Source organism: Juglans microcarpa x Juglans regia, chromosome 6S (genome assembly GCF_004785595.1).
Source record: "Juglans microcarpa x Juglans regia isolate MS1-56 chromosome 6S, Jm3101_v1.0, whole genome shotgun sequence".
Taxonomy (NCBI): Eukaryota; Viridiplantae; Streptophyta; class Magnoliopsida; order Fagales; family Juglandaceae; genus Juglans; species Juglans microcarpa x Juglans regia.
The window spans coordinates 11,361,923-11,375,907 of NC_054605.1; the positions used below are offsets into that span (position 1 = coordinate 11,361,923).

Genomic DNA, 13,985 nt, shown 5'->3' on the forward strand with positions numbered 1-13,985 from the left:
TACTTCCCACCATTCAATTATAATGATTTGGAGTTGTCACTATTGCTGTTTTTATTAATGGTATCAGTTAGATGAGATTGACTGAAGACACACTCTAATTTTTAAATTAATTAATAATAATATAATATTATTATCATGAGAATTACAATTAACAAGTTAGACGATAATTATACCAGTTAAATAAATAAAATCACGTGACAAGCAATGACCGACATAAAATGACATGTATTATTAGTGAAAGAGAAATCAAACAAGTATATATTCCCAAGAAGTAATAACCGACATATTATTTAGGCAGGAAATTACTTTAAGTACATATCACGTGACAAACAAGAAGTAATGGCTGACATAATGTTTGAGTGGGAAATGACTTTAACAAGTACAATTCATAAAAAATATTTATAACATATTCAGGCATTAAGCATATCTTCTACATCCTTTTCCGTCTCTCTCTCACTCTCACTCTCACTCGCATTCTTTTATTTCTTTTTTTCACTTTTATTCTTCTCTTTCTCTCATATATTTCTTGATGTCTGATATCTCTCTCGATTTCTATTAAATAATCTTCTCATCTCCCTCACTCTCGCTCAGTCTTTCTTCTTTCTTTCTTTTTCTTACTTTTTTTCATCTTCCCATCTCTATCTCTCTATCTACCTCCCGTAAGCCCACTCTCACTTATCATATTTTTGGCCACATTTGCTATTTGCAGCTGTCTATATTTTTGTTTCCATCGTGGATCTGCAGGTAAATAAAGAGATATTTCCTACAGATCTAAGTTGATCTGGATTTTTTAAACATGTTTTATTTCTATTTTTTTTTTCTATAGATCTGAACAGCTTTAAAGATGTGAAAGATCAAGTGTTCTTATTATTTTCAGATCATAAGTGTTCTAAAGATCAAGTGGATATTTTTAACTCATTTTATTGATATATTTTCTATAGATCCGAACATTTTTAAAGCTGTTCAAGCTGTTCATATTTTCTATAGATCTATTTTCAGATCTTAGTGTTCTTATTATTTTTTTTCTCTTGATCTTTATTTTTTTTTTCTCTTTCACTTATTTTTTTGTGCTTTACTATCGGGTTATTTTGTTTTTCATATATGTAGAGATTATTTTTTTTTCGGTGTAGGCAAATGAAGAAACCCTTTACTTACAGATCTACTTGAAAGATTTTTTTTCTTCAGTAGATCTGAAAGAATTTTTTTTCCAACTTTTTTTGTTGTAATCTGAACAGATCTTCATATATTTGAAGGGATTTTGTTTAGATCTTAGTGTTATTTTTTTTTTCGCTTGATCTTTATTTTTTTTTCACTAATTTTGTTGTGCTTTCCTATAGGGTTATTTTGTTTTTCATGTGGAGATTATTTTTTTTTTCGGTGTTAGAGAATGAAGAAACCATTTTCATTCCTTATATATTTGAGTAGATCTGAAAGAATTTTTTAACTTTTTTTTTTGTTGTTGTTGTAATTGGTCACGTTGATGGGATTGGGTTCATTTTCTGAGTTGGGGTAGTCTAACGGACAATTGTGTTTGTGCAGAGGAGAGTGTGATCTCTTACACGCCTGATCAGGTTTTGGTTAGCAACGGGGCCAAGCAGAGTATTCATCAAGCCTTTGCTTACAGTTTGTTCCCCCAGAGATGAGGTAAAGTACTACATTATTAGTTTTGTATTTAATTTTTTCCATTTTATACAATTTGCTATCTTATTTCTTGAATATACACTTTGGAACAACATTGCCTTTTGGGAATCTTCACTTTTTTTGTACTTGTTTAGCCGTCACTTCATTTAGGTTAAATTACTGAAAAGCTATTTGAAAGTACGTTTAAACAAACCTGTTGAAATCTTAATTCTCCTAAATGTAAATAGCTTGACAATTTTGTAGTCTTAATTCCCCTAAATGTAGATAGCTTGACAATTATGTATTCTGTATTAAACAAGGAAATAACTTGTTTAAGCTGTTCTTTCCAGATCACGTTTATTGGATGCTGAATGGATTTTTTTTTCTTCTCTCATGCCTAGCTGTTTATGGTGTTGGTTTCTATAGATTGGTTACTGTGTGGATTTTTTTCTTCTGTTAAGTGTTGGGTTTGAGCCAAACCAGTTTGCTCTAAAGTATTTTTTTTTGTTTGTATTTTTGTAGTAATTTTTGTTTAATTTCTCACTATATATTGTAAATAAGGTTACCTCTTGTAAATAAGATTATTACATAACCTCTTTTGTAGATAGGGCTTTCAGAAGCATTTCTTTTATTTTTACTTGTCTGCCAATTTTTTTTGAAGTGCATTTACAGTTTCTTTTCGGTTATGTATATTTAATATTGTGTTTGGTTTTTTGAACATGGTATAGTGTCTTTAAACACAAGACTAACGAAGCTAGAAACACAATATCAAACAGAAAAATAATAAATTAAAAATAGAATAAAAATATACAACATATGATTTTTTGAAGGCTTTTCTTTATCTCTATTATTGTATATTCTGTTTGAATACAATAGTTTTCTTTAACAAAATATCAACAAAGCGAGAAAGAGAAAAACAATAAATGAAAAAGGGGAAAAATAAATACAAAATAAAAATATTATACACTTACAAAGATAAGAATCAGAAATGTCCAGCACTAAAAGTTTTCAATCAACAAGACCTGAAAACAAATCAGTAACTCAAAGAAAATACTAAGCATGGCAGTAACCAATAAACAAAAAACATGGAAGTAAAAAAATATTTACTCTAAATAACTAACAGAAAATATTACACTAAACAATCATGCACTTATATTAAAAACCCCTTAGAAGAAGCTGAAAAGAAATCATCAGTAGAAGAAATCATCAGTAAAAATCAGCAGTAAATATTAAAAATCAGTAAAAGGGAAAAAATAGAGAATAAGAGAAGAGACGGTAAAGAAGCTGAAAAGATGATCAGTACGTAAAAGAAAAAAAATGGAGTATTAGAGAAGAAGTAAAAAATACAGAATTTTTCAGAAAATTACCTATAGTGAGGAACAATATCTGGAACCAAACAAAGAACACTATGAAAATAGGAACTCTCCTAAAGATGAACACAACATCATCGTTTAAAGTATGTTCCCTCTCTTTCTAGGCGTCCTCTTTCCAGACCTCTTATCTATCACCCATATCACCCATCAGACTGCTGTAAAGTAAGTAAAAGCTGTAAAACCAATCAAATCAGACATCAAATCAGAGATAAAAAGAAAATCTTCCAAATCAGATAGGGAGAAAAAGTCTTGAAATGAAGTATGCATATGGATTTTTTGTTCAGCACATGTTTTTTTTACAGTTTTTTTTATTCACTCAGTTGTATTTTTTTAAATTAAAAATTTGACATATATTTTATTTTATTTTATTTTGTAGGGAAGCTCAATTTGGAGTATGAGACAAATATAAGAAGATTTTGACCGATTGTTTTACAATATTTTTTTAATATTTCCTTCTTCTGTGGCGATTATTTCTTTTTTATTATCATTTTTAATTATTTAAATTTGTAAATCAGTATAATTATCTATATTCATGTATTGATTCAACCTACTGACACAAGTAATTTCTTTCTCCTACTGACACAAGCAATTTCTTTCTACTGACACAAGCGTGTAGAGATTTCTAATAAAATTAATTTTTTTTCATAATTAAAATATATTCTGACACAAGTAATTTTCTTCATAATTAAAATGATATATTGACTAAAGAAGATAATAAAAAAATTTATACTGGGAATATAAAATTACTAACATTTTATACTGATATAAGCATTTACTGACATAATTCATCCTTTTTCATAATTAAAATAATATATACTGATACATCTATATATAAAAAGATATTAAAATAATAAAAAGATATTTACGGACACAAAATATAAAAAACAGTATACGTGCTACACGGATGTCACACGGAAAAACAAGAAAAGTACTGTTTATTACTGTTCATTTGAGATAGGCTCTTATATAATAGAGATAGATATATAAAATATATTCAAATCAAAAGGGTGCTCGAAAATATCGAAAGATTGAAATTCCAAATTTCCTCTATCTCTCTTGCATCTGCGTTTTTAATTTTTTGATAAACCTCGTGACATTATATAGTGGTATCACGTGAACTATCACAACGATAAGTTTAGATAACCAAATAATATTATTCCTTCATTTTTTTTCTTTGTAGGTCACTTTGATGGCTTTGGTTAAACGATAAAAAAGTTGTCACTAATCGTTCAATTAAATATTACATTAAAGAATCATAATTTAAGAAAAATATGATCACTGATAATATGATAAGATTTAATTTATAAAAAAAGTAGATTTAATTTATTCACAAATAAAATTTTAAAATCAATAACATAGAATAGGTGTAATTCACATTAATTTGAGTCATATTTGTAGTCTAATGATTCTAGTATTGCATGGTAATATATTACGGAGGCTACAATATATTTGGTAAAAATTTGACGAGTCAGTTATGCGGAGGCTACAACTTCCACATCAGTTTAAAAATATATATATAAATATATATATATTTTGAGCATTGCTATTCATAAGCCCATACACCACACACTATAATTTTTTTTTTATTTTTTTAAAATTTTTTAAAGTTTTTTTTGGTTTTATTATTCTTAAAATAATTGAATTATTTTACTTATAATCTATATACCACACATTTGATAAGAGAATAAAATTAAAAAAATTATAAAAATGATGGTGTGTGATGTATGAGGCTTAAGAATAGAATTTTTCATATTTTTATATTATCTGATGTAAAAAAAATTCACATCAATAATACATTACGTGTGACCAAGGGTACTGTTAAGTTTTTTGTTTGGATAAAAAACCCGACCGGATCGACTGGCTTTAGTTGGTCCAGACTAGACTAATGAAGGAATGGTTGGTTTTAATTCAAGAAAGTAAAGAAATTTGATTTTCGGTTAGATCTCGGGATGGAATTTTTTCTTCGTAGACCAACTGAATTTAAAATATAAAATTTTAGATAATTTTTTATATGATGTTTTAATATTTAAGTAGTTATATAAATTGAAAAAAATTAATTATGTAATTTTATTCTAATCTAAATTATTTATGCTTAAATTATATAAAATGTTAAGGGTTAAGAATTTAAAGACATTGTATTAACTATTAATTATTGATTATACACATAATATTAACATTATTAATTTATTATACTTAATTAGTGAAGTATATACTTAGTTACACAACTTAGATTAAATTATCCATTTAATTATTTTTTTTATCATATTCTATAATTCTTTGTAAAAAACTTGGAAAAAAGTTAAAAAAAAAAAAAAAAAAAAAAAAAAAGAAGAAGAAGGACCCAAACAGAAATATCCTGATAAGACCGACGGATCGACAGACCAACCGACCAACCGATCGAACCAAAACTTTGGTTTGGTCCAAAGGCGCGGCCTTATCAATCTAGTCCGGTTCAAACTTTTGGTGGATCGAAAGAATCGGATCGGTCCAAAATTATTTTCCAAAACTGAACGACCTCCACGTGTGATAATAAACAAACTTACAAATAAGTTTTATCGAATGGATTCAGTTTTGCCTACCAAATGATTGAAAACAAGCTAATTCGGGGGCTCTTTGTTTAATGTTTAGGTTCACTAAATAATAAAAGTAAAAAAGTTATTATTATTTTTATTTCTATAAGTGATGAAAAAGTCGAAAATTAGGCCCAACATGAACATATATTTACACGGATTATGAATCTTCCATTGCCTCCCGTCCCAAGCTGAGCCCTTGCGTGCTTGTTTGCTGTGCTACGTACAGGTACAGAGTAGAAATGGGCCTCCTTTGGGTATTAAATGTACTAATTATAGCCCAATTTATAATCCAACAAAATTGCATCATCGGCCAGGCCCTTGATACTTGCCCGGCCTGCAGGCAACATGTTTGAAGTTTCACGTCGTTCTCGTGCATGCATTTATGTATATTGATGAATAATATTAAATACAGTTATCAATTGTGTAAGTATTATGTATTCTTTTTAAAAAAGAGTAAAATTTATTATTAAAAAATTAATTCTTTTACGTGGGTCTCATATTGACTCACTTTTTTTAAAAGGAATTTGCGATGCTTGCGTATTCTATGACTATAAATATTATTTTCTATTCATTATCTTCTACACCACACACCAACATGTAATTTTTTAATTTTTGTCACTCTATTTAAACACACACATATTGATGTATAAATATGTATTTAGATATATAAAAGGATAAAAATGATAAATTATATGTCGTTGTATATAGTAATGGAATGGTATGGAGGTAATGAGTAGCATTTCTCCATAAATTAACGTTAGATATAGCGTGCAATAATCCTGCATATCTTTTGAAGAAAGTTGGATTTGCTATAAAAAAAAAAAAAAAAAAAATTGTGTTTTTCATATGAATGTCGTTTTTTTAAAAGGGCCTACACGATATTTGGACGCCAGCTTAGACCAACACAGATTATTTCCATAGCTTGACACGATGTGAGCTGAACCCTTTACATGAGCTAATAACAACATAAGTACTAAAGGGTTCAATTTTGCAACTAATTCACCCTTCAGTATGATCATAATGTGCATGATCCCACTACTTAATTACATGATACTTGCATTACAACAAATTTGACTTTTAGGGACAAAATTATTTAGGGACGAACTAAATTTCGTCCTAAAAAATTAATGACTTTACAAAACCGTTCGATCGGATAAATATCGGTTCGAACAAGATATTCGAACGGAACATATTTAATTTAAACATATTCAAACACCCTATTTATGCATTCAAACGTATAATATTAATCTCGGTACGTAACTCAAAATATAAAATATATATATCATATATACGAATTCATAAATTAATTTTACGTAATTAATTTAAAAATATTTTAATGATTTCTTTTATGTTAAATAAGATTTTTAGTTAAATAAATATTATCAGTCATACACCACATAATATAAATCAATAATTACTTCAGAAAAGGCAAAATATTTAATTTATAAGTAAAGCAAATTATAAAACCACCATATATACTGTCCATAACCATAAAAAAAAATATAAATAAAAAATAGAAACTACTGTGATGTGAGGTCTCTGCACACATCATCGACTGCAGCTAATCGTCTCTTTACTTGTGCTAGTCGAGTACTGAGCGTGACCTGAGTTGCATTATTGGCATGAATCTCTGTACGTAACTCAGAGATGCTAGTATTAATCTCTGTACGTAACTTAGAGATACTAGCAGTAATCTCTGTACGCAACTCAGACATGGCAGTATGCATTGCATCGATCACAACTGATGTGTGTATGTCGATCTTAGCACGCAGTAAGTCGGCCATCTCCTCGCGAGTAAATGTGTGTGATGCCTCGGTTTGTGTAGATGCCTTACCAGTCGATACTCTAGAATCTCTTAGCTGTGCATCTCTCTAAATATCACCCTATCAGGAATAGGTCCACGAAAATGAAGTCTCGAGTGTCCTGTGCTTCGTGACAGGGTGGTGCTGTTGATTGGTCCCATCGGTTCTCATGCACGCTCGGCAACTTCTGGCACGACCTTGGAATGTGGCAAAAATTGAGTGATCAGGATCCCGAACGACAGTATATCTGTTGTAATGTACCGAGCCTCTGATCGGATCCTCTCAAATATATACCATACGAAGTCAATCGGAATGTCACGAGCGACCCGTATCATAAATTTCGCTTGATCCATGCCAACCTCAGTCTTGTGCTGCCAAGAGTTAATATTCTTGGTGATTATCAGATTCGTGATCTTGAAGAATGAAGATAAATTTTCTTACCTAATGCTCTTCGTCCCATTGTACACTGGAGCATCTGGACCAACAATCAGGTCTCTGACTAGGGGTGTAAATTTAAACCGAGAAACCGGAAAACCGGACCGGACCAGTTGAAAAAAATACATATATAAAAATTAATTTTATATATTATACAAAATATTTATATATATAAGTTTTATATATAATATATAATTACATATTAAATTTTTATATATAATATATAATTATACCATATACGAAATAATTTCATATTATAATTTATAAATTATAACATAAAATGTTAATCTTAAATATGAACATTTATAATTTTTTTGATCATATGTTATTAATATAATTATATATAAGATAATTTTATTATAATTTATAAAATAAAATTTTAATCTTAAAGATGAAAATTTAATTGATCATATGCTTTAAACGTAATATATATATATATATATTAAATTATTAATAACATTTTATTATAAGAAGTAATAATTTATTATATATTTTTTACATTTTAAAAAAATCAGAAAACCATACCGGACCGGACCGGAAACCGGTAAAACCGGATGTACCGGTTTAAGAGGGTAGCCGGGCGTAATCAGTTTTGAAAAATGAAAAACCGATACATACCGGTTCGGTTCTAGATTTTGTCCAAAACCGGACTGGACCGGACCGGTTACACCCCTATTTCTGACCTCATGATCAGCGAGTATATCGACCTCATCTGTATAAATTGGTCTCTCTTCCTGAGCGATCTCTGCATCACCTGAAGGATCAGACTTTCTAAGCAGCAGGTTCAGATAGACATCGACCAGTCTAGGAATACTGAGATATGTAGCGAGTCTATCCACTAAAAATATAACAGGAGCTCCTCGGACACAGATCTTGTATGCCCCTCTATTGTCTGGGCTGGCACCATCTAACTCTTTATAGAACTCAACAACGATGTCAATATAGGAAATGAGCTTAATTCCTTCTTCTCGCTGATCTAAAATTGGTGCCTAACCAAGATCGTTGAATACTGATGGGAGGGAATGACCCTCCCATATAAGAGTCACAAAATCAGACAGTTTTACCTGCCGCTCAAGTAAAACAGTCCGCTCTCGAACTATTTGAATGGAAGGTTCGCCTGATTTGCCATGTTTACGACCCTTATAAGACATTATTATGAACCTGAAATTTAAAAAATAATAAATATATATATATATATATATTCAATGTTAGTGATAAAATCTAATATGAAAAAAGATTTACAAAATTATATACTAATAAAAATTTAATAAATTAATTGATAGAACAATTTAATAAAAAGATGAAAATAATTTAATAAGCTAATATAAAGTAATTGGTTTGAACGGAATATGTAGTGGTCGAACAGACATTATAACGTTCGAACAAACAAAAAGTGGTCGAATGGAAAACATCTTGTTTGGTTCAAACCGTTCGAACATCAAAAAAGTGTTCGATCGGACTGGTTAAACCCATTGGAAAACAGATCGAGTTCGCCTATGGCTAAGTCAACTCACCGGCCATGAAAACACTCAATTCAGTCCTCCAAGTAATTGATTTTCGTGTTTTGCATATTGAACAATTATGTACTAACAACATTATTAGTATTATTACTATTTTATTTATTTAGTTATGACTTATTAGATTAATTTTATTTATATTGAACAATTTATAATGTATTTTTAAAATATAAATATCTATTTGGTTTTAAATTAGTATTCTCCATGAAAATACTAACCGTTCATAATGATCATCAAATGTTTGAACATATATATATCGAACACAATCGTTTGAATCTCACAAGTTAGAATTCGAACGGTGAAAAAGGTTGCTCCCTGTTCGAACACGTTCGAATAGGTAATTCACTCTTTCCGTCTCAAACACATTCGAATGACTTAATTTACATTCGATCATCAATTTGTTTGTTCGAAAATTTCTTCATGTGTATTTGGTCGAATAGACTGGTATAAATCAACCAGCCATGAAGTACCCGTTCAAACAAACATATTATTTGAATTTTTTTTTGGTCGTTTGAACGACTTTTTGAGACGAAAATTCCATTCAACCGTGATCAAACAATTTAGCTAAATTTTGTCCCAAAACATATTTATTAGGACAACCTTGAGACGCTTTTTTTTTCGTCCCAAAATATATTTTGGGACGAAATTTCAGTCTTTTGGGATGAAACTTTTTGTCCCAAAAGACCTTATTTGTTGCAGTGATAACCTCTCACATCTTCGCGTATTATATATTCACTCCCAAAATCAACAAAAAGATCTCAAATCGTGGCTACATGTAAACTGTGAGATCCATAATTTTCTTGTGTTTTTAATTCCTTATTATTTTATTTAATTGTGTTATTTTATTTATGTTATTTTAATTTTATTGGTGTATTTTCGGATTGGACCTTTGTTTTTGTAGTATTCTTATTTTTGGTGGGTTGTTTTTAATTGTGTTGTGTGTGATGAGAAGCCCAACCCGTGTGTTTGGGTTAAGCCAGCCCGTGAGAAACAGGGCCCAGCCCGTGCGGTTATGAAGAACCCAACCCAGCCCCTCCCTTTTTATTCGAATAGCGCCGTTTTGGTCAAGAGCTAGGGTTCCATCTCTTTCCCCCTTGCGCCACACGACCTTCTTCCTCCTTCTTCTTCTTTCTTGTTCTTCCTTCTATATTCTTCTGGTTCCTTCTTGTTCCAGCAGCTGCCGCAAGCCTCCACCTTCTCCTTCCATACTTTTACTTCGTGTCTTTCGGCATGAGCACCGAAATCTTGCTGGCAAGCCATTGCTCCACGTGGCCACCTCCTTCCACCGTGAGCAGCTCCGTGTCGACCGGTAGTGAGTTCCGTGTTGCGCTGTTAGCTGCCGCGCCATTTGACCTCACCAAATCGCTTCTCTTCTCCACAACTTTCACGGCCGTTTTCTCTTCTTCTACCCGTGTGACACACGGGCACCTGCCACCGCCTTGCTTGGCCTATTTATAGGTCCGGATTCCTCTCTTCTCAGGGATTTGAAATTTGTTTATCTCCCTTTCTCTTTCTCTTTCAACTCGAAATCTTGTTTCCAAAGTTTTGTAATTGTCCCGAAATTCTTGTAAGACTTTCAGTTGTGAGTTTCACTCAATCTCTTGGTATTTTTGGTGCTTGCCGAGAGTTGTTTCCATCAATTTAGACTGAAATTCTCTTGTGAAAAACCCATCAAAATTGCCACTGTGCTGTCACCTTTGGCAAACACTTCATTTCGCTTGATCTTTCAGAATTTCCTAAACTTCGTGTATATTTAATTTTTCATTGCAACTCAAGTGATTTAAATTGGCTTTATAACTGTTATTTAATTAAACTGTTGATTTTGTTGGTCTGTTGAAATTGGGCCTTGGGCCGTTAAAGTGTTGGGTTGTATTTGTAATTGGCTTTGATGATTGGGCCTTGGGCCTGATTGGAGGACGTGATTATGCATGTAGTTGTGAAACTGTGTAATTGTAAATAGATGGCTATTTTATGTAAATGAGTTATTTATTATTTCATCCAATAAATTGTTGTCATTTATCGTCTTAAATAAATTGTGATTTGAAGTCACGTTATCTGTTTTGGAAAAATGAGACTGTTTGTGTTGTGCGTGTGTATCACGACCCCAAGCCGAGATGATGCATTATCTCGGTGGAGCTCCTCTGATCACTCAGGAGCGTAACAGACTGACGTGATGTCTCCTAAGTTGTCGCAGGGCGACGATGGGAATAGACGAGACGGTAACACTCTTGTACTGATTCCGTAACCTTTTGGCTGGTGAGGTTAGAGGATGCTTGGCCATGTACGCGCTGGGCGCGGAACTGAGCAATGTACGCGCTGGGCGCGGAACTGAGCATTGCTAGTTACGAAGTTTCATGCACGGACGTTACCCGTGATGTGAAGATGAGAGCCAGGGTGTGCGGACGGTCCATAGGGGAGACCGTGGTGCATGTGTAATTTTGTAATAATTATAATCGGGGCCAAAAATGAGATTTTTAGTGTGAGTATTAAAAGTGTATTTTTGGAAAAAAGGAATGTGGGTTGTTATTTTGCATATTTGTCCGTATGGGGACGCGTGAATTTATTAATATATTTTAAATCTCTTGGATGTTATTTTGATTAATTACTTGCTGATATGTCATAATCTCATTGTGGTGTTTTACCCTACGGTTCCGTCTTATGGGGCCGTAGAGTCTGACGCAGAGCCCGAGTATGAACCCGAGGGATCAGCTCCGCCGGAGGTCTGAGTTGCTGAGATATTGTTCAGCGTTATGAGATTTGTTTCCCTTATGTTATTTTCTGTCTTTAATTTTCCTGTCGGATGACTGTATAATTCTTGTAAAGTTACTTTACTGTTTTTGAACAAATTCTGGTACTTAATAAAGAAAGACCTTTTTATTTCTCCGCTTCGAATTTTATTTTGTACACTTATTGCATATTGTACACACTCTGAGCATTGGTCGTTGGGGTGCGTGATCCGTGTGGTCAACATCCCGGTGTCATGAACTTACAAAAATAACACGTGGGGTTGCGGGCGCCACATAAACCCTCAAAACTTGGCTACTTTGTATGGGTTAGGCATCAAACTTCTTGAGGAAGAAGCTAAGGAAGCATGGCAGTACTACTAGTAGTATTTGCTTTCAGTTTCGGCTATTTCCAAGCTCTCTCATACATCTGAGTGCAAGGATGGCTAGGCATGAGAAAGATTGTCTCGTGATAAGATAATGCTATATATGCATGTCACTTATTTATTTTATTTTATTCATGCTAACAATTGTAACTAAGAAATATATTATTTGACACAACACAGTAGCATGATCAAGCTGATGCAACCTATCAATTAAATTGGGAGTTTCGGGTACCGTATTTAAAAACGTGTGATAGTTTGTAGGTATAAAGTGCATTTTATTTTTATTTTTTCATTTCATGTTGATGTAGGGCTGGGATACAATTAAGTTGATTTGATGATGCGTAGTTGTCACATTAATCTATGTTGATGTCATTCACTACAACAAATTTGCCCATTTTTCACACAAGTTTTTTTTCAAGACCTAACCTGCTACGTACTGGAAAATACTTACCTGACATTACAAACAACGTCCATAGAAAAAAAAAAAAATCAACCTTTCCACGAAATCACGTTCAACGACCAAAAAGTCGTCAATAAACAAACTTTTTGCGGTGACTTCGTGTCGCTGCAAATAAGTCTGTGGTATGAAGACCCCAATTTGAAAAATATTTTTGTCACGCACATTGTGTACCTACTCACCACGCATTTGGACTCTAGAATCAGCTATTGCGCCTAGATCTCTTTAAATCATCAACTTTATAAGCTATTTCTCATTTTTAGGAAATATTTAGTTTCAAATTTTGGAAAATTGATTTTAATTATTCCAGCTTTAGGCATATTTGTGGCAGGATTCTTGTTTAATCATGCATGCTTTTGATTTTCAAGCTGCAAGATTTGAGATTTTTCCTTTTCAAAAAAACTCTCATAATTTTTAGGGTTTTCATATCTATTTAAGCACAAGTTGCGAGCTAGCTTCATTGAGACATGATTCGAATTTTTGTTTTTCGTCCATATTTTTCAGAGTTTATCCTTTTGAATCTTGATCGACTTTGAATTTCTGTTGATAATTATAACTAGTGATAATTTTTATTTTGATCGTCGTCATATTTTAAAAAAAGAAAAATTTTATATACTATATTATTGTCATTTTCATTCTATTAAGTATGATGTAATATATTTATCATCATTAAATGATCATTTATTTTATTTTTTTTATCATTTAATAGTGATAAATATTACACTATATTTAGAAAAAATATGTCACGCACCTCCCGAAATAATTTAGTTCAATGGTTTGAGACCCTCCTGTCACTCATCAACTGTATCTTTTTCTTATTCTCTTTCATTAACTAATTACACCTATCGTGGTCCGTACTCCCCATGCATGTAGGTTCTGGACCTTCTGGTTTTGATTTTTGTTTTTGAACTCTAGCCGGCAACACAAGGATAGGAATTAGGATGCCATCCTGATGATCTGGGGCTTCCTCCAGATCCCTTTATTTGGCCCTCCCTCTCCCCCACCGGCATCCATCCCGAGGATTGGCCGATAGGTTTTCTTTTTGATCACTTCTGTTATATATATACTGATCTTCATCGTTGATTTGCTTTGATTTTAG

The 13,985-nt window shown here is 32.0% G+C and overlaps 1 long non-coding RNA gene across 1 annotated transcript; it reads left to right on the forward strand.

The window, feature by feature from the left end:
* Positions 1–457: 457 nt before the first annotated feature.
* On the forward strand, positions 458–3,401 carry LOC121237501. The gene is made up of 3 exons (XR_005934930.1): positions 458–744; positions 1,540–1,644; positions 3,370–3,401. It is a non-coding gene; the product is annotated as an uncharacterized LOC121237501 (long non-coding RNA).
* Positions 3,402–13,985: the final 10,584 nt, after the last annotated feature.